The 24,992-nt window shown below is 41.3% G+C and overlaps 1 protein-coding gene across 4 annotated transcripts in view; it reads left to right on the top strand.

Annotated features, from left to right (window-relative positions):
• ZFYVE9 (zinc finger FYVE-type containing 9) overlaps positions 1-24,992 on the top strand; it is a 186,278-nt gene that overhangs the window by 21,572 nt on the left and 139,714 nt on the right. The window contains exon 1 of one of the 4 annotated variants that reach the window (XM_056815135.1): positions 23,326-23,755. The exons of the other annotated variants lie outside the window; for them this stretch is intronic. The gene's annotated coding sequence lies outside the window, so the exon portion shown is untranslated. Of the gene's footprint in view, positions 1-23,325; positions 23,756-24,992 lie in introns of those variants that run through there. 4 annotated transcript variants of the gene reach the window in all.

Here is a 24,992-nt window from a genome sequence, read left to right as displayed (position 1 = left end):
AAATGGGCTTGATTCCCATCTTAGGCACTTCCTACCTGTGAGTCCACAGGGAAGTCACATAACATCTTTCTTCACTTGACAAATGGAGATCAGTCAATCAACAAGCATTTATTAAATGCCTCCTTTGTGCCAGGTACTATTGTGGTCACCAAACTGGAGTACTGGTAGTGCCCACCTCAGAGAGTCTATGGAAATGTTCAGATGAAAATATGTAAAGTTTTTGGCGAACTTTTAAGTGCTATAACAATAGAATTGAATTTCAGAGTCAAAAGACATCTCACAAGTCATTTAATCTACTTGTATCTAAAAGAAGATCCTATTTGCAACCCAGCTGACAAGTGGCCTGTTTGGTCTTTGGATGTCTTTGGTATTATGGACTTCCTACAGAAGAAAATCCTGCTCCCAGTGTAAATTGGCATCTTCTCTCTGATTTTGCCCAGAACCCTGAGAAGTTAGGTGCATTGGGTAATTTCTCCAGGGTTATTTAGCCAGGCTGTGGCCAATGGCTTCTTAGCTCCAAAGCTAACTTTCTGTTAAGCTGCAGCTGCCCCCAAAAACAATGTACTGTCAGAATAAAAATAGTAAGAGTGCTACTAGATTGTTTTTTTACAGCATGCTCTTTAGAAGCCTGAGGGTGTAGTAGAAATGTACCTCAAACTGTACTAGATTATATTGGTGGCCATGTTTATTGGAGCGAAACTTGGGATACTTAGATCTGTTATAGAAAGAAGTAAGCAGCGGTGGTGATGACAGAATAATATTAATGTTTAATGAATAAATATTTATTGATTGATGACATTTTTGTACCTTCTCATTACTTTAGCTTCCTTAGAGCGTATAATGGGCACATCTCGGTGGTGAAGTAGATATAACACCAGGCCTGGAGTCAGAAAGACTTAAGTTCAAATTCGTCCTCACTTACTGGCTGTAAGACCCTGGGCAAGTCACTCTACCCTGTTCACTTCTGTTTCTTCATCTGTAAAATGAACTAGAGAAGTAAATGGCAAATCACTCCAGTGTCTTTGCCAAGAAAACCCTAAATGAGGTCATGAAGACTGAAATGATTGAACAACAACAGAGGAGGTGTGGGAGCTTATTAAGTATTTTCTTAGTTTTCTAGAATTCTGTGTGACCAAGATAATTGGCACACGTGACTTCCAGGGTCATTTTGTTAACTTTTCTATAAGGCATAGATTATAATAACCTGCACGTCAAGTTTCTCAGTGGCAGCTGGGGCCCACAAGGCTATTAGCATAACATTCCTGAGGCAGCAGGGCTTGGTGTGATCTGGCTGACCTGGGCATAGAGGATGGAACACTCAGCTGGACTGAACTTGAAGACCAGGATTGAGCCCTGGTCAGATGAGGACTAGTGGGTGAGCCTGGCCAAATGATCTTCCCATTCTCAGCCTCAGTTTCCTCATTTATAAATGAAGACAATAATAGCACCTACAGCACAGGGATTGGGAAGACCATGGGCATATGCCATGTACTAGATTCTGGAAAGTGCCTGACTGCCAGCCTCTGCTCCAGCTGCTCTCTGTGGAGCTGCTGCATTGGGCTGACTCTAGAGATCACCCTCCCTAACAGAGGAGCAGAGAGAACCTGAAAGAGCTGCTGAAAAGCAGGGCCACATCCCCTTGGGGTGCAATAGGCTCCAGAGGCTGCTCTTGTTGAACACAACAGCGTAAGAAAGAAAGGCAAACCTAACACTGGAATCTGCATGTAGTGTTGACAATAGACAAACCAGTTGGGATTTTGTATGAGGAAGGGAGATGGGAGGTCTCAATTTGTCTTTTTCGCTCCATTTTCATTTACAAGGGTTCATTTTGTCAGGGGATTTCAAGCAGCTGTTGTTAGGTAGAAGATATAATACTGAGGAAAGATAGAAGGGAAGGGAAAGGAAGGGAATAAGCATTTCCATAGAGCCTACTATGTGCCAGGTATTGTGATCCTCACAACAAGGTGGGAAGTGGGTGCCATTTTTATCCTCATTTCACAGATGAGGAAAGCAATCAGTCAGTCAATAAACTTTGATGAAGGCACTGGAGGATTGTTCATCCTTTGTACTTTTTTTTTTGGAGGAGGATCAATGACCTCGTGATGCTGGGTGGAGGATAAAGCATGTTCAGCTATGACTGAGCAGTCCCATACCAGCTGAGAAGGCTCTACCAGGGTGGGGCGGAAAGAGTTCATTGGGATGGAGGTGTGTCTAGATCTGCACATTTCCTTTATGCTAGCCAGGGAAGGCAGCAGGCAAGGATGAAGAGGGAGAGCATTCCAGGCATAGGGAAGAGCCAGAGAACTTGCTGGGAGCTGAGAGGTGGAGTGCCCTGTTTGGGGAATATTCAGGAGGCCAATATCTTTGGACCTAAGAGTGAGGTGCAAGAAGACTGGGAAAATAGGAGCGGACTAGATTATGGAGGGCTTTGAGAGAAGATTTTCTATTTGATCCTAGAGGCAATAGGAAATCACAGGAATTTATTGAGTAAGGGAAGGGTGACATGAACAGACCCACACTTTAAAATCATTTTATTAGTGGCAGAGTGGAGGAAAGATTGAGGTGGGGAGAGCCTTGAGGCAGGCAGACCCCCCCCCCCCAGCAGGTTTTTACAGTAGTCTAGGTATGAGGTGATACTAGAGTATCTACTACAGTTGTGGCCATGTCAGAGAAGGGAAGGGCGATGATTTGGGAAGATGCTGAAAAGTGGAATTTGGCAAACTTCGGTATGGGGGTGGGGGGAGGTGAGAAATAGTGAAGGATCCCAGATGACTTGTAGGTTGTGAGCCTGAGGGAGTGGGACTATGATGTTGCCCTCTGCAATAATAGGGAAGTTGGAGGGGATTTGGGGGACGAAGATAATGAGGAAATCGAGGTGAGCAGGTTAAGTGACTTACCCAGGATCATACAGCTCGTAATTATTTGGAGCTGGATCCAACTGCAGGTCTTCTAGACTTCAGGAGCTTCCAATTAAGTGCTATGACGAGTTACAGTTTCACCTTCTATAGAAAATACAGATGTTTTATAATGATAATGCATCATAGAGGGAAGTCGTGGGGGATTTCCTTTCTTACTGTACTTTTAGTTAGTTCTGTGAACTTCATGTAAACTTCTTGAAGCCAAAATTGATGTCTCTTTTGTATCTTGTAGTGCAGGTGCTCAGTAACCATGTGTTGATTTGATGGATTGAAACGTCTCACATTCCAGAAGTCAGTTAGTTTTCCTTAGTGGGAAAAGACACTGGTGAATGGTAACGGCCATCATTTTTAGCACTGATATTCCCTTAGTGGTGCCGTGGGATTGGCAAGTTAGCGACTACAAGAAGCAAAAAGGTGAGTCCCCCCAAGGGACGACGTGCACAGCAGCAGATCACCAGTGGGGATTGGTCTCAGCATTGGCCGAGGAGGACCAGACTAGACTGACAGTCGGAGTGTTCACACATCACTAAAAATGGCTGCTTCTTTACACCTTCATATCCTGTGCAGTTTTTGTCTATGCTCTGACCTACATTCTCTATAGGGCTGCCACCTGGAAACCTCCTTTAGGCCATTTCTGGGGCTTAAGGGAACTGGGGAGGGGAGAGAAGATGCAGCTGGGAGGGGATGAAGGATGGCCTGCCTGGGCTCCTTCCCCAAATGGCAGTTTTCTGGCAGGAACTCTAATGAGAGAAGGTGCCCCGTGTCCCAGGGTGAGGAGAAAGCTAAGAGGAGCTGCTAAGTCCAGAGCTCTTCAGTCACTTGACACTTCTTCATACGGATGCACAGTAGTTCCCTTGTCTGGCAATCAACAAACTAAGTTAGGCTGGCATCCCTTGTTCTGAGTGCTCGGTACCGGTTTTTAGCATGGACAACGGCCTGCTTTTCTGCAAACTTTCAAACCGTCTTTTCTAGAATCTTGTTAGAAATCCCAGAATCTCCAAAGATGCAGTCTGGTCCAACAGAGCCAGATTCCGTCTCCCTAAGTTCACCAGTGGTCTCCTGTCAGGGAGGGAGACCTCCTTCCCTGGGGGCTGGAGGGGGGCAGCCCATACCACTTTAGGAGGATGAGGAGGTGTTTCCTCAGCTCCAGCCTACATTTGCCTCAGTGTCATTTCCACCCATTGTTTTCAGTTTGGCTGCTGGGGACAAGCAGAACCAGGCTGAGTCCTCCTCCTTATGAGCTCCCAGTTCCTTCCAGCCGCCCTTACATGGCATCCTCTTCAGCTCCAAACTCCCTGGAACCAGGCATCTTCTTCATATTTGCCTCAGCCCATTTCCTCCCTGATGCCTCAGGCCTGTCTTCCCTTCCCCTTCCTGCTCTCCACCTCTCTTCCCTTATCGGATGACTTTCCAGACCAAAGCACTTTGCCCAGGCCGCAGTTATCGCCTCTGTGGCTACCTCCTTCCGAATGGAATCTCATCTCACGTGTGTGTTTGTGTCCCCAGGGTCTACAGAGTTACTTTTCCCTTTGTTTATTCCTTCCTCACCTTCTGATCGCCCTCCTGCGTACACTCCAGTTCATCAGTGCCCTCCCTACAACACGTGCCCCAGGGTTAGCGGCTGGAACATCCCCGGCCTTTCTCTAGGCTTGTGGACCTCCTGCTTTCAGGTTTCTTCAAAGTTCACTGAGCCGAGTTCAGCCACATCTGGAAGCTCCTTCACTGCCTGGCACCCTTCTCTTTGGAATCCGGGATGTGGCATGTCTAGTCAAGGACAGCCGTCCCCGAGGAATGGGCTCCCGACTGCCTGGGGCACCAGGTGCCCACTGAACATTGGCCACTAGACCGGAGTGCAGCATCCAAAACAGCTCAGTATCGTTCACCCCAAACAGACCTTTTTCTGTAATCCCTTGTTTCTGTTCAGGGCATTAGCATCCTCAGAGTCACATGTATGCGTACAGCCTTGGAGTCAGGCATCCCTTACTCCTCACTTTCCTCATAGAGAATCAGTTCCATGTCCAAAACTCATTGTCTTCCCCCCTAAACACTCCTCCTCCTCCCCTTCTTTCTCCTCCTACCCTTTCTCCTCCTCCTTCTCCCCTTTCTCCTCCTCCTCCTCCTCCTCCTCCCCCCTTCCTCCTCCTTCTCTTCTTCCTCCTCCTCCCCTTTCTCTTCCTCCTCCTTCTCCTCCTCCTCCTTCTCCTCCTCCTTCTCCTCCTCCTTCTCCTCCTCCTTCTCCTTCTCCTCCTCCTTCTCCTTCTCCTCCTCCTCCTCCTCCTCCTCCTCCTCCTCCTCCTCCTCTTCCTCCTCCTCTTCCTCCTCCTCCTCCTCCTCCTCTTCCTCCTCCTCCTCCTCCTCCTTCTCCTCCTCCTCCTCCTCTTTCTCCTCCTCTTCCTTCTCCTCCTCCTTCTCCTTCTCCTCCTCCTGCTGCTGCTGTCTATTGCTACCAAGGACACACTACCTTCTCAGCCCCTCAAGCTTGAAACCTATGAGTCAATCCGGGTTCTTCACTGTTTCTCACTCTTCTTAGCCAAGCTGGTGCCGAGGCTTGTCGAATTCATCTTTGCAGCATGCCTTGAATCTGTCCCCTCCTCTCCTCTGACTCTGCTCCCACCCTAGTGGAAGCCCCCATCATGTCACGCAGGACTATTTCAGTAGCTGCTGGGGGTCTGCCTGTCTCTGCTCTCCCCCCACGCCAGCCTGCTCCCTTCAGCCACTCACCATCTAACCACAGTCACCTCTCCTGCTCGGTGAACGCCGCTGGCTCCCTGTTGCCTCCAGGAGCAAACGCCAGCTGCTCTGTTTAACATTCAAAGCTCTGTCCGATGGCCCTTACAGCGGCCAAAGTGGTTTTCCTGGAGTACAGATCTGACCACCGGACTCCCTCCCCTCCTCAGGGAGCCTCAGTTACTGGGTTTATAAATGCAAACCTCCCCAGTTAGCATGGAAATCTCACAGCCCCAGGGCCAGCTGTTCATGGCCCTTTGCTGTATGCTGTGGTCCAGCTTTCTGGCAAGTTCTTAAACTGGTTATTCCATCTTCTGACTCTCTTACCCCCCCCCCCCAACTCAAACCAGATCCCCCTTCCCTTCCGACTTAGAGTTGACACTAAGTAGTAGTTCCAAAACAGAGGAGTGGTGAGGGCTGGTCAGTGGGGGCTAAGTGACTGAGGAGCATCTGAACCCAGAACCTCCCATCTCTGGGCCCAGCTCTTATCTACAGAACCTGGAATACCTCCCCTTCTTGCCCCTTGCTGGTTTACTGCAAGACTCGTCTCGAGTGTATTCTTGTATACATGAAGCTCTGGTCCCCCCCACCCCCCCCAGTACCTTCTGTGCATTTTGTCTCTTGTGTATTTACCTGTTTTCTTCTCTCTCTAAGCTGGAAGCTTCACTTTTCTCTTTTTGCTGGGCAAAACTATGTTCTTCACAAGTTCTTGTTGATGGACCAGCTTCAAGCTTGTAAGTTTGTTTATTAAAACTCATCTCAAATTCCATTTCTTGCTGTGACCTCCTGAAATTACACTGTATTTACCTGGCTTATATTTTGCATAAGAATCAGCTGGGAAGACAGTAAGTTCCGTGTCCAAGGCCTGCCTCTGGCCCAGCTTGGCTGTTTGCTCTTGGGCCAGGCTAGTTGCTGTCCTGGAGAGGTAGGTGGCGCTTTGCCATGAGCACTGGACTGAGAATTGGGAAGTTGTGATTTGGAATCAAGATTCTTCCTAGCGTGGGGTCCCTGGGCAAGTCATTCCACTTGCGTGGGCCTCAATTTCCTCCTCTGTCATATGACCATTCTAGCACCTACCTCCCAGGGTGGTTGTGAGGATCACACGAGAGAACATAGATAAGCCACTTGGCAAACCTGGGAGTGCCGTAGAAATGCTATTCTTGGGATGATCATTGTTGTTCTTGGCATAGGACGGTCCTTCCTGGGGAGTTCTATCTATGAATGACCTTCTGTGACCACTCCCTGCCTCTAACTCCAGGTTTCACACATCCTGCTGTGTGTTTTCATCAGCAGAATGGGCTGGGAGCCTCTTGGCTCCTTTTTTTCCCTTTGTATTTCTAGCACTGACCACATCGGCTGGCACAAAAGCTTGTCGATTGATGAATTAATTGTCCAGAATGCTTGATCCACATGGGGAAAGAGTACTGTGTTCAGTGCTGGGGCCACAGCTTAGTAAGGATGTTATATTGGGCTGCAGAATCCATCAGTTGAAGGAATAGAGTTAGCCTGAAGGATGAGGGGATGGAAATTAGTATTCATGGGATGTCATGTGGAAAGAGGGATTGAATTTGCATGTTGGGGGACTTAGATCAGAACCAGGAATCATGATGGTTGTAAAGGGGCAGGAAATGGAGACTTCATGTTTACAAAGAGAGCTCTCGAAATAAGAATGGGCCCATTGATTCCAGGCTGAATGATTGCTAGTCAGGTACTTTAAGTGGGGATTCTTTTTCTGTTTTGGATTGGACTCATTGACCACTAAAGTCCTTTCCAGCTTTGAAATCTGGGAATTCTTAGTGATTGTTTCCAGTGGCTTTGTTTGGGAGAGTGCAAGAGGAATGTCCTAGAATTATTTTCAATTATCCTAGAGCTCTCTGTTAGTATCTTCCTGGCTAATTCCTTTGATCCTTTACCAATTGAAGACTAATTCTGATGATGTTCCAGTGTTTTTTCCCTCAGTTTCGCACTATAGTCTTGACAAAAAAAGCACTTAATACTTTTTTGAGGTGCCTCCTTTTAATTTTTTTATCCTGCCTGTTGCTGTCATACAGGTGACTATTTTTCTTTATTGGCCTGGTGGCAAGACTGAAATAGTCTTATAAAAATGAAAGTTGTATCACAGCAAAACCAAAAGCCCCACGGCAGTAAATCTGCCATGCAGGAATCTTTTGGCCTTTAGAGACTTTGCTCCAAACCAGAAAGTGACTGGAGAAAAGGAAGCAAAGAGGCAACTCATCAGGGATGAAGAGCTATTTTAAAAATACACAGGAAAAAGGAACACGCTGAGAAGAGGCACAGACTAGCCTGACTTGGAAGATCTGGGAACTAGAAGAGAGAGACCATCTAGCCCAATTCCTTCATTTGAGAGACGAAGAGCCTGAGGGTGGGTGGAGGTGCTGGGCCGAGGTCACCCACACTTTCTAGGGTTCAAACTCATTCCTCTAACTCCAAGTCCATTTGCTTTCCACTGGCTCCTCCTGTACTGGTGGAAGGAAGGGAACATTGACGACCTGGTGATGTCTGGACGGAGCCAACACTTCCTGTGGAAGTTGAGACGTCATAATGTTGTCGATTTCAGTAGCATTTGGAGTTTAGAAAGCCCTTTCCTCTTGATTGCCTTGTGAAGTAGGTAGGATGAGATTGATTGTCCCAAGTAGCCTCCCTGGGTAATGCAACAAGGAAGGGCCAGAGCCAGCACGGCAGCTTGAGACTTCTGGCTTCAAGATTGGCTGGTGCCTGTGTGAAATATGTTTGTTGGGTAGGTAAACATAAGGAAGAAAAGCAGAGGACTGAGAACACGGGGGAATAGGAGTGATGAGAGGGACAGCAAGTGGCAGGGATTGGGACAACAATCTCAATGCAGAGCCAGAGAGCGACTCTGCAGGTGAAGGGGAGCCAGTGCCCGACTCCTGGGATCTCTGTAGACACAAGGTGCCTCTGCTGTGTGTAGCCCATGAAGATGGTTTTTGATGGATTGGGAGCTTCTTGAAGTGGTGAGGAAGATTGCCACTTTGTACCCTGCTATACACTTGGGCCAGGGGAATGGGTGCAGGTGTCAGCGTCTCTGCCCTGCTTTGCTGTGAGCTCCATGTGGCTTGGGCTTAGTCATTTACCTCAGTGTCTTCTGCAAAATGAGGGGGTTAGACAGACATATATGAGGCCTAGAGAGCAATCACATGGTATTAGGCAGTGATTTATCCAGTGTGGGGCTCTAGGGACACAAAGACAATAACAAAGCAATCTGTCCTCAAGGAGATTAACATTTTAATGGAGGAAATTGTATACTTATATGCAAAAAATATGCAAAACATAGAAAATGATCTTGTGGGGGTGTATATATGTCTTTGGCGACGGTAGAAAACTCTGTAGTATACTATAAAATACTATTGGATATATAATATAGGGCTGGCACCCCAGAGCACTGGGGAAAGATCCGAGTTCAAATCCATTCCTAGACACTTACGTTCTGTGACCCTGGTCAAGTTACTTTTTTTTTTTTTAAACCCTTACCTTCCATTTTGGAGTCAAAACTGTGTATTGGCTCCAAGGCAGAAGAGTGGTAAGGGCTAGGCAATGGGGGTCAAGTGACTTGCCCAGGGTCACACAGCTAGGAAGTGACTGAGGTCATATTTGAACCCAGGACCTCCCATCTCTAGGCCTGGTTCTCAATCCACTGAGCTACCCAGCTGCCCCCAAGTTACTTTATTTCTGACTGCCTCAGTTTCTTGTTTTTTTTTTAAGGGGAAAATATCAGAACTCACTTTAGGGCTGTGGTGAAGATCAAATGAGATAATATTTGTAAAGCACTTAGCCCAGTGCCTGGCACATCATAGGCATTAATTTTACATAGCACTTTACAGTTTCTAAGAAATTTTCACATACTTTACTCAGTTGATTATCAAATAACTTTATGAGGGAGTTGGATGGAGTCTGAATGCAGACCAAAATACACTGTATATCATTTTCTTTTTCTTTTTAAATTTGAGTTCTCTTCCACAAAGTGACCAATATGGAAAAATGTTTTAAATGGTTGCACATGTAAAATCTATATCAGATTGCTTACTGTCTAAGGTAGGAGAGAGGGGTAGGGAAAAGGGAGAGAGGGTGAGGAGGGGGGAGAGAATTTGGAATTCAAAATTTTAAAAATGAATGTTTTAAGAATTGTTTTCGCATGTAATTAGGGAAAAAAAATTTTAGAAAGTCAAGTTTTGATTCAAGTCCTAGTGCTGACATTTCCTAGCTGCTGGGTACTGAATTGTGTTTCTAGACAAGTCATTCACCACCTTATTTTCCACATCTGTGAAGCAAGGATTATAATACTTGTACTATCTATCTCATAGTGGTATAATGAAGAAATTGTTTTATAAGGTTTCAATTGCTATATAAATGTTAATTATGATTTTATAAAATTATATTTAAAAAAAAGACCTTTCAAGTGAAAGATCCCAGTACTTAAAGCATATATTATAATTCTTAGTTACTTGGGAAAATAGTACATCAAGAATGACTTGTGCCCCAGGTATTCTACAAAAGATTTTACTTTATTGGGTCAATTTGCTTATGATCTATATGATACATTTTAGTTCATTTTTTTTCACTTTTGATGTATGTGTTGAACATCATAATCTTCTAGGAATCATAGTTGCAAGTATTCCGTAGGGTCAGATGTCAGGCATATAATGCAAAAATGGAATTGAGTAATTAAAAATCTATTATTTTTATATGTTTGGGTAGACCATTAAAAGTTTTCTTAAATTAACATTTAAAATATATTTTTATTCCTTAACTTATTCTCAATTACATGTAAAAACATTTTAACAAACAATTAAAAAAATTGAGTTTCAAATTCTCTCTCTTCTGCGCTGCCTCCATTGAGATGGCAAGCTATTTGCTATCTTTTATACATGTGCAGTTATGCAAAGCATATTTTCATATTAGCCACATTACAAAAGAAAACAGACAAAAAATGAATCAAGAAAAATAAAGTAAAAATGCTTCAAACTTCATCATTCTTTCTCTGGAGTTAGATAGCATTTTTCATTATGGGTTCTTTGGCATTGGATTGTCTTTATTAAAAATATTTATTTATTTATTGCCAGTTACATGTTATAACAAATTTCTACACATGTTTTCTTAAGTTATATCATCAAACTTATCTCCCTCCCTCCCTTCCTTTCTCCCTCCTGGTGCTGACAGGCAATTTGATCTGGGTATTATTGGATCATGTCTTGATCAGAGTAACTAGGTCTTTCACAGTTGATCATTGTTACATAATTGCTGTTATTGTGTACAATGTTCTCCTGGTTCTGCGCACTTCACTTTGCATGAGTTCATATAAGTCTTCCCAGGGTTTTCTGAAATCATTGTGCACGTCATTTCTTTTAGTATTCCATCACACTCATATATAGCAACTTGCTCAGCCATTCCTCCCTTTTAGTGAAAAACTCCTAGAAAAGCTGTTTACACTTGTTGCTACTTCTTCCTCACCTTAACTCCTTGCAATCTGGCTTCTTCTTCCATTCCTCATGTGGAACTGAACTCTTTAAGGTCACCGACAATCTTCTCAGTCTTAGGTTCCTCCAGTTGTTCTCAGTGCTTCTTCTTATCTTCTTTGCAGCATTTTAGATGGCTGACCAGCTTTACCTGCACCCTCTCTCCTCCGTGTTTCTTCTGTGACAATGCTCTGCTCAGATTGTCCTCTAACCTGTCTCACTCCTGCTTTCGGGTCTCCACCCCTTTGGGGAGGCATTCTCCAGGGCTCTACCTTGCACCCTTTCTAGTCTTGTTCTATACTCCCTTTACAGTGAAACCGATTCCTTTGGGTTCAATTGTCGTTTCTATCCGAATGATTGTTGAATCTACATAGACAGACTTCTCCCTCTCAGACTCCCAGCCTTTATCACCAACTGCCTTCTAGACATCGATCTCTACCGGGATGTCCCAAAGGCATGTCAGACCCACATATTGAAAGCAGAACTGAGCCCACCTCTCAGGTAACTCCTGTTTCTGTGAAAGGTAGCACCTTCCTTCAAATAACATAGCAATGTCATCCTGGACTCATGTTTCTTCCACTCCTGTACTCAGTCCCCATTAGAAGTTCTTTAGTATTGTGGAAGAGAGAAATTGGGAAGCATGCAAAGAGGCAGAAGCAGTAGCATTCCCTGTCATAAGTCTTTCAGGATTGTCCTGGATCATAACATTGCTGAGAGTAGCCAAGTTTTCATAGATAATCATTGTTGGGGGTTTTAAAAAAATTTAATTGATTAATTAAGATAATTTTTCCATGGCTATATGATTTATGTTCTTTCCCTCCCCTCCTCCCAGCCCCCTCCCATAGCTGACGTGCAATTCCACTAGGCTTTACATGGGTCATTGCTCAAGACCCATTTCCATATTATTGATATTTGTACCAGGGTGATCATTTTGAGTCTACATCCCCAATCTTATCCCCATCGACCCATGTGATCAAGCAGTTTTTTTTCTTCTGTGTTTCTGCTCCCACAGTTCTTTCTCTGGATGTGGATAGTGTTCTTTCTCATAAGTCTCTCTGAATTGTCCTGGATCATTGTATTGCTGCTAGTAGAGACATCCATTCCATTTGATTGTGCCATAGTATGTACAATGTTCTCCTGGTTCTGCTCCTTTCATTCTGCATCAATTCCTGGAGGTTGTTCCAGTTCACATGGAATTCTGTTGGAGGTTTTTAAGGATGGAGAAAATCAGGTTTCTTTTATAGGAAGTAGTAAATGAGACAGTAGAGAGACATTAAAAATCTGTCAACTAGGTGGTTCAGTGGATAGAGAGCCAGATCTGGAAATAGGAGATCCTGGGTTCAAAACTGACTTCAGACACTCCTTTCCTATGTGACCCTGGGCAAGTTATTTAACCCCAATTGCCTAGCCCTTACAACTCTTCTGTCTCAGAATTGATACTCTATATCAATTCTAAGACAAAAGGTAAGGAGTTAAAAAAATTATAAGAGAGGGGATAATTGAAAGAACATATTCCTAGAGGATTCAGGAGGGTATAGGATTAAATTGTCCATAAATAGAGAAGTTGTCAGAGAAAATGAGAGAGTTTAGAGTATTTGAAATTTAGAATTTGGGGAGAAAAGGGAGCTCAAGATGAATGGACTCAATTTTTAAACACAAAGTATGAAAGGTAGTTTAGATGACTCAGTAGTGAAGAGAAAGATTAGAATAACTCTTGTGGATAGCACTGTAGTCAGTCACTGAAAAGTAAAAAAGATGGTTGTATAGTAAGGAGGGTCCAGTGGAGATTAGGGAACATACATTTATGGTAGATAGGGTATGGTTGTGTGATTTCCTCCCTTAGTGTCCAGAAGTAGCAGTGGCCAAGGTACATAGTGGGAATAATAATCCAAGATTGGGATTTGGAAAGGGATGAGTGCCATTTGGACTGGGGACAAGGGATGAAAGGATAGAAGAAAGATAATAGACATGCCATGAAACTGGTAAATTCTGGGGTCTGTATTTATTTAAGATGTAAGAAGGTGAAGCCAGACCAGGTTGTACAGCTTTTGAGTTTGAATAGACAGAATGACTAGAGATTGTGGTAAAAACAAAGAAGAATTGTAGCCCAGGAGAGGCTAGAAGTAGAAGGACAAGAGGTTGTGAGAAGAGAATGGAGTCTCTGTATCATAAAGTGGAAGACCCAGAGTATTCCATCTCTGGGTCCGGCTGAAGTGGAGGGAAAGTATGGATTGTGGGCATTGGGGAGGTTGATTAATTATAAGGCAAGAGTGTTAGAGGGGACGTGAGTCTGATTATTGAAGTACAAAGTCAGGGATTGATTTAGGGAGGAAGACGGTGATCCAGATAACTTTTTTCTTCCAGTTCTCTCTACCAGATCTTTTAAGTGATAAAAAAATTTTCAAAGGCCAGAGAAGGAGCCAGCTTTATAGTACATTTACTAGATATTAGTCAGTGCCTAGCCCATGATTCTCCTGGGCAGGGGAGCATTTCTGACAGCACACTGTGTTCCTCCCCCCTCCTCCAATACATATATTTCCTCAGACCAGAAGACAGTGTGGCAGCGATTTCTGCCATCCTCGTAGTTCATAGCTTTGGAGTCACTCTTAACTTCTACATTTTTTCCCCTGTGCAGTCAGCTGCTAAGTCTTGGCATTTCTGCCTCCATAATATCTCTTGGATTTTTCTCCTTGCTGCTCAATGATAAGCTGTTTAAAGCCCCATTACCTCTTGTCTGGCCTGTTGCAGGAGCCCCCTTATTGCTGTCTTAGCCTCACATCTCTTCTTTCTTTCTTTCATTGATAGTAGGCTGTGTCCTGGACCCTCTTTTTTTCCCCCTCCCTTCTGTTTCCCAGCCCTCCACTTTTAATCTCTGGCTACCTAGTAGATACCTCCAACTGGGTCTCTCCTTGATGTCTTAAACTCTGCATATCCCAAACTGAGCTCATTCTCTCCCAGCTCCCCCAATCACCTCTCCTCCTGCCTTCTCTCTCAACTCAGGCTTGTAATCTAGAGGTCATCCTCAACTCCTTTTTCTCTTTCACCCTCCCTATTTAAGGAATCCTGTAGTTTCTGCCAGTGCCACATTTCTTACATATACTTCCTCTGACTCTTCCACTGTCCTCACTCAGGCCTTCAACACCTTACACTTTAACTATTGCAATAACCTGCTCTCCCTGCCTCCAGCCTTTCCTCATTCCAATACCACCTTCACTCGGCTATTAATCAGTCAATCAATAAATATTTATCACACATCTGCTGTCTACTCACACAGTTCTAGGCCTTGCTAGGTCAAGGGTTAGGGACACAAAGAGGCAAAAGACAGTCCCTGCCCTCAAGAAGCTCACACTCTAATTAGGGAACAAACAAAACACATACAAACTAGGTATACACAGGATAAGTGAGAAATAATTGAGAGAGGGATTTGGAAAGGCTTGCTGTAGGAGATAGGATTTTAATGGGTATTTAAAGGAAGCCAAGGAGGCTAATCGTTAAGGGAGAGTAAGTATTCCATGCATGAGGTATAGCCAGAAAAAATGTCCCAAACTAGAGATGAAATATCTTGTTGTTGGAGCAGTCAGGAAGCCTGTGTCAACTAGATCAAAAATTACATGGCAGGGAGTAAAGTATAAGGAGCCCGGAGAGGTAGGAAGGGACTTAGATTATGAAGGGCTTTGAATCCCAAACAAAGCATTTTGTGTTTGATCCTCAAGGCAACAGGGAGCTACTGGACTTTCTTGAATTGGTGGGGATGGCATTATCACATATGTGCTTTAGGAAAATAATTTAGTGATTTAGTGGGGAAGGATGGATTGGAGTACGGTTGGTAGGCATATCTCCCAGGAGGAGTGGTCATGGGCCTTATCCTGTGTACCTGGTAAGAAATTTCAGAAGCAAATAGCATCAGTGTGGCTTGATTCTTGGGAGCAAAGTAGCATCTAAGATCCAGCTTCTAGCTCAATCCAGAGCCTGCAGAGGAATAACCAGGGAAGACTGAGAGTAACCAGTAGTTAATCAACATCTACTGTTGTTTAGACCTTAACTTGGGTCAGGAACTTGCAGAGCTCAAAACAAGGAGCAGTGATCAGACTTTGTCTCGAATCAGACCATTTTGGGAGCACTGAAAGCTTAGGTTCCCAGACTGAACTGTCCTTCAGTGCTTAAAATAACTTAATACTCAATTCCTCCCAAAAGTAGTAATAGGATCTTTCCTCCAGAAGTGCACAGATTCAACAAAGGGCATAACAAAGTAAGTCAGAAAGTAGGCTTGAATAATGAGCAGACTGAAAAAGAATCCTTATGCTCAAGATATAGACCCAGAAGAAAATGATTCCAAGACATATACATGCAAAGCCTTAAAGAAAACTGCAGCTTGGGCACAAATTCAACTAGAATTCCTAAAAGAGATGAAGCAATTTTTTTAAAGAGTTAAAAGGTATTTTTATAGATGAGATGAATGTTCTAGAGTTAACAATTGGAAAAGAAATGAGAGCTATGGAAAAAAGAATTGAAAAGGGAATTAATAGCTTGGCATGAGATTTGCAACACTGTGTTCAAGCAACAAACTCCTCTAAAACTTAGAATGGACCAAATACATAGTGACTCTGTGAGATGAGAAATATCAAAATAAAGTCCAAAGACCACAAACATAAAAGAAAATGTAAGTTATCACTTCAAAAACAACTGACCTGGAAAACAGATTGAGGAGAAAAATGTAAGAATCCCTGTATTACCTGAGTGCCATGAATCCCACTTCCCTCAAAAAAAAAGTCTAGACAGCATATTTCTAGAAATCTTAATTGAAAACTGCTTAGATCTCTTGGAACCAGAAGGCAAGGTATAAATAGAAAGAACCCACCAGACACTTCTGAAAGAAACCAAAATGAGAAGTCTTGGGTATGTTGCAGCCAAAATTCAGAGCTTTCAGGTCAAAATAAAAATAAAGCAAGCAACCAGAAAAAAATAATTCAAGTGCCAGGGAGCCATGGGCAGGAGGATCACGTACAATTTAGCAGCTTCTAATAAAGAAGAGTGAAGAGCATAGAATGTGACATTCTGAAAGGCAAAGGATTATAGTTTTGCTACCAAAAATATTTTACACAGAAAATCTGAATTCATTCTGCAGGGGGAAAAATGAATCTTTAAGGAAATAGAGATCTTCTAACCAATTCTGATGAAAAGACCATAGCTGAGTAGAAACTCTGAAATTCTAATACAGAGAGTTCAGAGAAGGATAAAAAGGTAAACATAAACAAATAATTATGAGCATCTAAACAGGAAAAACTGCTTATGTCCTAGTATGGGGAAATGATACATGTGCTCCTTCTGAACCCTATCATCCATGATTGGGGCCATAGAGAGGAGTTTAATTGGAGAGAAGACTTGGGAGTGATTCTGTTATTGCTTGAAAATCTTAACAGCAGAATGAGAATTGAAGGAAATTGGGATACACTATAGGGAGGGAGTCAGGAAAGGAAAGTTAGGGAAAATTCTATCACATAATCAAGGTGTACAAATGAAATTCTGTACAAACAGAGCAAAATGGTAGGGGGGAATGATTGGTATTTGAACCTTGCTCTCATTTGAACTGAGGGAAGAGGGAAGGATACAAAGGATGGAAGAATACAAATATACACACAGTTAGATATGGAAATACATTTTTCTCTACGGGAGAAAAGAGTGACAGCGTAAAAAGAGAAGTGAGAAATTAGAAAGAAGGGAGATTAAAGCAGTGACTAGCCATAGGCAAAACCGACTCTAACTGAGGATGTATAAAAATATAGCAGGTGACAAAGAATGGAAATCTGAAGGGAATGTTCATCAATCAGAGAATAGCTGAACAAGTTATGATATACAGATATAATAGAATGCTATTGTGCTGGAAGAAATGATGAAAGGAATGGTTTCAGAGAAATCTGGGAAGACTTATTTGAACTGATACAGAGTTAAGTCCACAGCATCCAGAGAACATTTATACCATAACAACAGTATACTAAAGACAAACAACTGAAGAGCTCTGATCAGAATAACAATCCGAAATTCAGAGGATTAATGATGAAATGTGTTACTTGCCTCCTACTAGAGAGTTGAATGGCTTAGAGTGAAATTCTGCGAGACACACGCTATCTCTCTGTCTCTGTCTCCCTCTCCCTCTCTCCCTTTCTCCCTCCCTCCTCCTCCATATTTTCCTTTTGGACATGGCTAATGAGGAAATTTGTTTTGATTGATTGTACATCTCTGTACTTAGGATTTTGTTCTTCTTTTGCTCTCATTTTGGGGTGGGAGAGGAAGGCAGATCTTTGTTAATTAAAAAAATTTGTTTTGAAATAAGACTGGATGTTTTGTATTTTCCAAGGTTCCTTATAGCTTTGTGCTTCTAAACTTTTTTGCTTTTACCTTTGCTAAGATCTTCTCTTGTCTTTGTCTTTTAAATAAAATTATGATTTGGTAACCTGATTTGACACTATGCTAAACTCTGTTAGATGTAATAATTTGAGACCAAGCTGACTACTATGATTGGTTAATACTCCCGAAATGAAATGAAAATGAAAGAGGTAAAATTGCTTTATTTACTTGGAGGTAGTTCTGACTAATGAATCAAAAACATCAGAAAAGGGACTTCATGAACATGCAATGAAATAAAAACAGCCCATCCTTAAATCTTATTCACCATTCTCCTACAATGTGCCAACTTGTCCTGAAATTCTTGGTCTTCTCCCAACCCACTATTAATTCTCAGGTGGAAGTAAAATATCACCAGTCATCTTTGGGTGCTCTCCTGGCTCCACTTCCTACATTTCCCCACACCCCCCTTCACTTTTCTTTTATGTGTTAGCTTTTATTATTAGAAGGTAAACATCTTGAAGCAGACAGTCTTATTTTTTGCTTGTACAGTACTTCTACTCCCAGTACTTGCCACAGCGCCTGGGACATGATAAGCCTTTAATAAGTACTTTTTGGCTTGATTTTGCACTACAGGTCTCTTTAGCTTTTGAACTGGATTTGCAGGCAGGTTATAACAAGTCTATCTGTGTGGAGTTCCCAGAAGTTTTCATTTTGGCATTTCTTTCAGGAAGTAGCAATGGGTAGAATGAGTGGATAGAGAGCTGGATCTGGAGTTATGAGGACCTGAATTTGAATCCTGCTTCAGACACTTAAGAGACAGACATATGACTCTGAATTAGTTGTTTCGCTTCTTTAAACCTCAGTTTTCCTTTAAATGGGGATAAGAATTCATCCCACCACGATGTTGAGTGGATCAAATGATATAACATGTAAAAACCCTTTACAAGTCTTAAAGCATTATATAAATACTAGCTAGGAGAAGTAGCATTGTATGGTAGAAAAAGTAGATTTGAAATCAGAAGACCTAGAATTTTAATCCTTGCCCCAGCATTAATTAACTGTATGATTGTGAACAAGACTCTTCAATTCTTTGAGAATAAATTTAATCATCTGTAAAATCTTAATTGATTTGGCCCAGTCTTCAGATTTAAGACCCTGACTTTGTCATCTTGTATGTATTTATCCTCAGCTGTGTTATCTGCAAATTTGATAAGCCTTTAATTCTCTGCCTTTTAAGAATGTCTTTGACACCATTCATAAGGAAAGGATAAACTATGGGAGTGGAAACGCCGAGAAAAAGCAACTGCCTGAATACAGAGGTTGAGGGGACATGACAGAGGATGGACTCTAAATGAACACTCTAATGCAAATACTATCAACAAAGCAATGGGTTCAAATCAAGAAAACATCTAATGCCCAGTGGACTTACGCGTTGGCTATGGGGGGTGGGGGGGGAGGAAAAGAAAATTATCTATGTCTTTAACGAATAATGCTTGGAAATGATCAAATAAAATATATTTTAAAAAAAAAAAAAAAAAAAAAGAATGTCTTTGATCAGGTTTTTAATACTGTATTTCCCAGAACATTCTTGACCTTTTGTTTTTTCCTATGAAAGCTGTTATTGTTCTAGTTCTATATAATATTGGGTGGAAAACATGGCATATTGGGAGGAGTACTGACTCTGGAGTCAGAGGGCCGTATAAACATCTCTTCTCTAATCCTTAACTCCTTTATGACTTTGGGGAAGCCACTTAATCTATTCTCTAGGCTTCAGTTTCCGCACTTGTAAAGGCTTCTAAATATATCATTCTCTGATCCCCTTTATCATTTGAAGGGTATAATATTAGGTCTGTATTTATACCTGGATTGACTCATTATGAAGCTGCCCCTCAGTATATACAGCATATCTTGCAAGGAACTACAAGTGGTCGATGATTTGGACCCAGAGGTGATCAGAAGGTAGAGGGTGGTGTGGATTGCCTTTGGGGAATTGCAGTTTTTTAAATGACTTCAAGCTTTTCACTGAAATATACTTATCAATAGAACCACTATTTTTCCTGTGGTTGAATATGGCTGTAAGTAATGGATCACTTTAGCTCCAATTAATTCAAGTTTAGGTTCACCCAGATTGTAATGGAGATGAGTAAGTAATCACATAGTACTTTTGAGGATTTATGAAGGAGAAGTGATGTAAAAGATATCATCAAGGAAATGTAGAATCAGAAAAGAAGACGGGAGCATGAGGCAACCACTGGACAGCAGGTGTATGCTATGATTCTCTTCCTTATATCAGGGAGAATTCCACTTCAGCTTATTGATTGGCTTCCCTAGAGTGAACTCATGGGCGGATCTGGACAGGCATAGCTAGGTGTGAGCAGCATTTTTGTAGTGACCATTAAGAGATGAGATTACAGTTCTATGTTAGTATTAGGAGAATTAAATTGATATATTAATTGGAGTAGCATCAGGATTTTAATTATGTTTTTACAGTGCGATATGAAATGAATTTTAATAGTCTATCTCTAATGGTTACTTGTCCTATATTAGACTATAAGTTACTTGAGAGCAGGGGCCCTTTCTACCAGTTTAAATATCTCCCAGAATATAGTACACGATCAGTGCATAGTAGGTGCTTAAGAAGTGGTTATGCTATTTCATAGCTTTATAGATTTTAGAATTTAGATCAGCTCTAGATAAAACCAACATTCCTTTCAGCTGTAGCATTCGGTGGTTAATAATCTCAGACCTCAAAGGCCACCTAGGCCAGCACCTTAATTCTAACAGGTTTAGATAAGGAAATTGATTTGCCTAAAGGCATATAAGTAAGCAATTAGGTTGGGCTTTGAACTTGGAGTCTTTGGCTCCAGAGGCAGAGTTCCTTCCTTTGTACTATTCTGGCACATGACATAGATTGATCATCATTCAGGGGTAGAAATTTGATGTGACTACAATATAGTGAAATCAATTTTTTCTTATAGGTTACAGATCGACTTTGAAAACAATTCACAAGGAGCAGTTCCACAGTTGTTTTGATTGAAGGCATCATCAGTTAAGATAATTTAGTGTGTCTCAATTGTGTTGAAAGTGACAATAACTCTTTGGATATAAATTATATTATTGTAGAATTTAGAGTGGCAAAGGGGCGCTAGCTGTTATCTAGTCCCCGGACTTCATTTTAAATATGAAGAGAATGGAATATAGGGTAGTGAATTCATTTGAAGGAAGAAGTAGCAAAGGGCAGAATTTGAATAAAATTTTATGACTTGACACGATTGGATCTTTCTTCTTTGTTGAAATTGTTTCTGTTTTGAAAAGCAGAACTAAACTAAACCAAAAAAACCTTACATCTTCTCACTATGCTATTTTCACACCTTCTATGGTTTTGTGAGACAATATAAATTGGAAAAACACGAGGAACTTTGGATGAAGAGTAGTGGAATTTTTTTGGTATCTGTTCAGTTGTGAGGTTTTCTTTTCTTTTGGTCATATCTATGTGGTCTAATTATAAAATACATTCATCACATGTAGTTTGTCTCATTTTAATTTACCATTTGACTTATGGACTTTAAAGAGGTCCTGTTTTCATTTATCAATGAAATATAGTCATGTCTAGATTGAAATTGGCAGTAATGCCCAGTGTGTAGAGGAGGAAATCTGAGCTGGTGATGATGTTCTTTCCAAGACAGGAGGGTTGGGAGAATAATCATAACTACAGTAAGCTGGCCAAACTTCTTCAAGGCTGCCTTCCACTGTCTTTCACAAAAACTAACAAGTTCTTTTTGGGAAAAAGGGAATTTGAAGTTAATCTGATGTACTATTATGTTTTTTTTAAAGCCTTGCCTTCTCTCTTCGTATTAATTCCAAGACAGAAGAATGGCAAGGAGTAGGCAATAATGGCTAAGCGACTAGCCCAGGGTCACACAGCTAGTAAGTGTGAGACCAGATTTGCACCCAGACACTTCAGACTCCAGGGCTAGGACTCTATCCATTGTGCTACTTAGCTGCCCTTATTATGGGTTTCTCTCTTAAACCTTTTTTTCCATAACCCATAGAAACAAATTTTTGACAACTATTTTCTGACATTTTAGGATTCAGATTCTTTCCCTCCCTGAGTTGGTAAACAATCTGATACAGGTTATACTCGTGCTTTCATGCAGTACATATTTTCATTTCACTCCTACTATGGTGGAAGATTCCTATCACACATAAAACTCATGAAGGAAATAAAGTGGAAGATGGGGCCTGCTTTGATCTTTGATCAGGCTCCAACCATTCCTTCCTTGACTGTGGATGGCATTTTTCATTCTGAGACCCTTGTGGGTATCTTGGAAACTTGCTTTGCTGATAATAGTTTAGTCCCTCACAGGTAATCATTGGACTTTATTGCTGTTACTATGTACAATGTTCTCCTGACTTCACTTTGTATCAGTTCATAGAAGTCTTTCCAGGTTTTTCTGAACTCTTCCTATTTGCCATTTCTTATGGTACACCTATGGTGGATTTTTAAGAAAACGAACTCGTGTTTCTTTTGAGCGTTAAAGGTCATGAAGTTATAGTTATCTTGTGAGATAAGGACAGTCATATGAAGATTACTCTCTGTTTCAAGTATGATGCAATGAAGACAGTGTAATGAATGTCAAGGGGTCACAGCTAAATGTGTAGGAGTCAGAATTTGAATTCAGGTCTCTTATGTTTCTAGGTCCTTTATCCTATATACTTTTACTTTTCTTATTCTCCATGGTACTATGGACTTTTTAAAGGTGTGAGTAAGTTTAGAAGTCATTAAGTCCAACCTTTTCTTTTTACAGAAAAAGAAACTGAGGCCCTGAGAAATGAAAGGACTTCCCCAGGGTCTCTGAGGGAGCAGTTTCCAGAGCTAGGGTGGAAGCCTCATAAAGTTCAGCGTTCTTTCTAGTGCTCCCCTCGTGTCTTTCTGGGCTGCTTCCTAGATTATGGGGGTAATTCTCCCAGCAGTACATACAGCATTTCTTTCACCCAACTTTGCTTCTCATCTCTTTCCTGTGGAAGATATCTGGGAGGTGGTGCGAGGTGACAATATCCTGAGTCATAGAAGTCACCTGGGTCTGCAAGGTTAGTGTATCCTTATAGCGACACCATGAATCTATCCAGAAACTTGATTTTAGCAGTTCATTTAGAGATTCATTCCTTTGATTAGTCAAAGTGTATTTATTGAATACCTTTTACTTTCAGTGTGCAGTAGCTGGGTGGTACAGTGGATAGAGCAACAGGCCTATAGTCAGGAAGACCTTAGTTCAAATCTAGTTGCAGACGCTGGCTGTTTGACCCTGGCTAAGTCACTCACCCTATTTGTCTCAATTTCTTCATTGGTAAAATGAGCTGGAGAAGGAAATGTAAGCCACTTAAGTATCTTTGCCAAGAACACCCCGAATGGGGTAATGAAGAATCAGACAAGACTGAAAACGACTTAACAACATCAACAGTTTCAGTGGGTATCTTGGGAGTCAAATGAAATAAATGTAAGATGTAATTTCTGTTCTGAAGAACAGAATTTTTACTTAGAGTTTCACTGGGGAAATGAAGCTGACCCATGCCCTCACTAGCTTAAATAATGCTGTGTAGCAGGACACAGTGAAGCATTGGGAGAAGGGGGATTGTATTTGGAGTCAGAGGTGGCATGGGGGGAGAACATGCTGGACTAGGAGTCGAGATCAGAGTTCATATCCCGTCTGTGATACCAGCTGGGCTAAGTCACTTAAACTTCTCATCTAATATAAAATGGAGATAATAATTGTACCTTAAAGTACTGTGCAAAATTTAACACTGTATAAATATTAGCTATTATTATCCCAGGTGAAATGATTTTGCCTCTCTGCAACTTAATTTCCCCAATTAGATAAAGTAAGAACAGATGTGATGCTTTTAGAAGGTCCTTTCCACTTCAGTCCTCTGATCTCTGATTTGATTTCTTGATGTTCTGAATGAGATGGGATTTGTATTGACAGGAAATGCTGTAAACATGTGAAGAAAAACTAGAATGCTCAGGATGATCTTAGAATTCAGAGAGAGGCCTGGAAGGATAGCCAGGATTGGGAGAGACAATGAGGAAAGGGAAGAGCATTCTAAGAAGCAGCCTTGAAGCATTGCACTGTCTGAAGGCTTGCACTGTGCCCTTACCCCAGAAGTGTTGTTTGTGGTTTAAGTCTGGCTAGAAGGAGAATGAGCTGGCCGGATGGGCTCAAGAGCTTCTGGACTGTCTGAAGCCTAGGGAGCACTTGGGGCTGCAGCCTGAGGGTGAGTTGAATTGTATATTCAGTGGGAAGAAGACTTTGATCACGTCTACCTTACAGAATTGGCTCAAGTTTCAGCTAATATAAGTGGGAAAGCAGTTTGTAAACACACAGAGGGACCTTGATAGGCATTGGCATTTAGAGAGCTCTTGAATTAAGTTTGCAGAGTGCTTTACCTGTATTACCTTGATTGAATTTTATGATGACTCTGTTTATACCTTGAGCCCAAATCGGATAACTCTTGAATTAATTGTCCAGTTGTAGACCAAAGTTAGTTATTTAGAATTTTAGAAATGTCTCCATTTGAATATCTTTGGACTGTATTCTAAGGATCTCTCCTGCTTCCTTTGGAAACTTTTCTTTGTCCATATGTGAGAGCTGATCTCAGATTTATTCTATTTTAGATATTTAATGATATTAACAGCTGGCACCATAGACCTTGATTCTAGGATTTGTAAAACCTGTTGTTTTTGTTTGGTGCTTACCAGGAGGAAACTGCAGTTTGTGTTTTGCCTTGTTTTAGCATGTGTAATCACTTTCGAAGGAGAATAAAATATTTGTGAAAACTGCCAGATTGTTATTGTAGTAACTCAAGCTCTGTATGAATGTAGGACACAGTGATGGCAAAGGGCCTTCTTAACTTGCAACTCAGTCTGGATTGACAGCCGTAGTTTCCAGTGTTTTTTATTCTGTGAGTACCTTTCAACAAAAAATGTTGTGTATCCCCAGGGTAATTTAATATCCTATTCATTATATGCTTTTAGAATTATCCTGTATATGATTACAATAACTACAGTGATAACTTTTGCCCCCAAAGGCTCCAAATTAAAATTTACATGATTACAATTAAAATATAAAATTTCATTCTTATAATTATGAAAACTACAAATACAGAATTATAAAACTACAAATACAGAATTATAAAACTAATAAAAGAACTGCTGTTATTTTATGTGGACATTATCTAAGAATTAAAGTTATTTATGAAAACCTTGTATTTTTATTCTTATCTGCAAGATCATATTAATTTTTTTCATTTTACAGATTTCATTGACTATAAATAACATTTTAAATGAAATAAGTTACAACTTGGAAGATATTTTAACTCAGTAATCATATAGTAACCTAATTTCAGTATTGGACTTTTTTATTGGAAAAAAGATTTGCAATATTTGACTCAACACCAGACAGAGTCTTAATCCTGTTTCTGCTTTGAATTTTTTCTGTATTGAGATTTAATA

This window comes from Monodelphis domestica, chromosome 2 (assembly GCF_027887165.1).
Source record: "Monodelphis domestica isolate mMonDom1 chromosome 2, mMonDom1.pri, whole genome shotgun sequence".
NCBI classification, from domain to species: domain Eukaryota; kingdom Metazoa; phylum Chordata; class Mammalia; order Didelphimorphia; family Didelphidae; genus Monodelphis; species Monodelphis domestica.
Note: the sequence above shows the minus strand (reverse complement) of the source record. Positions and strands in the feature narration are given on the sequence as shown.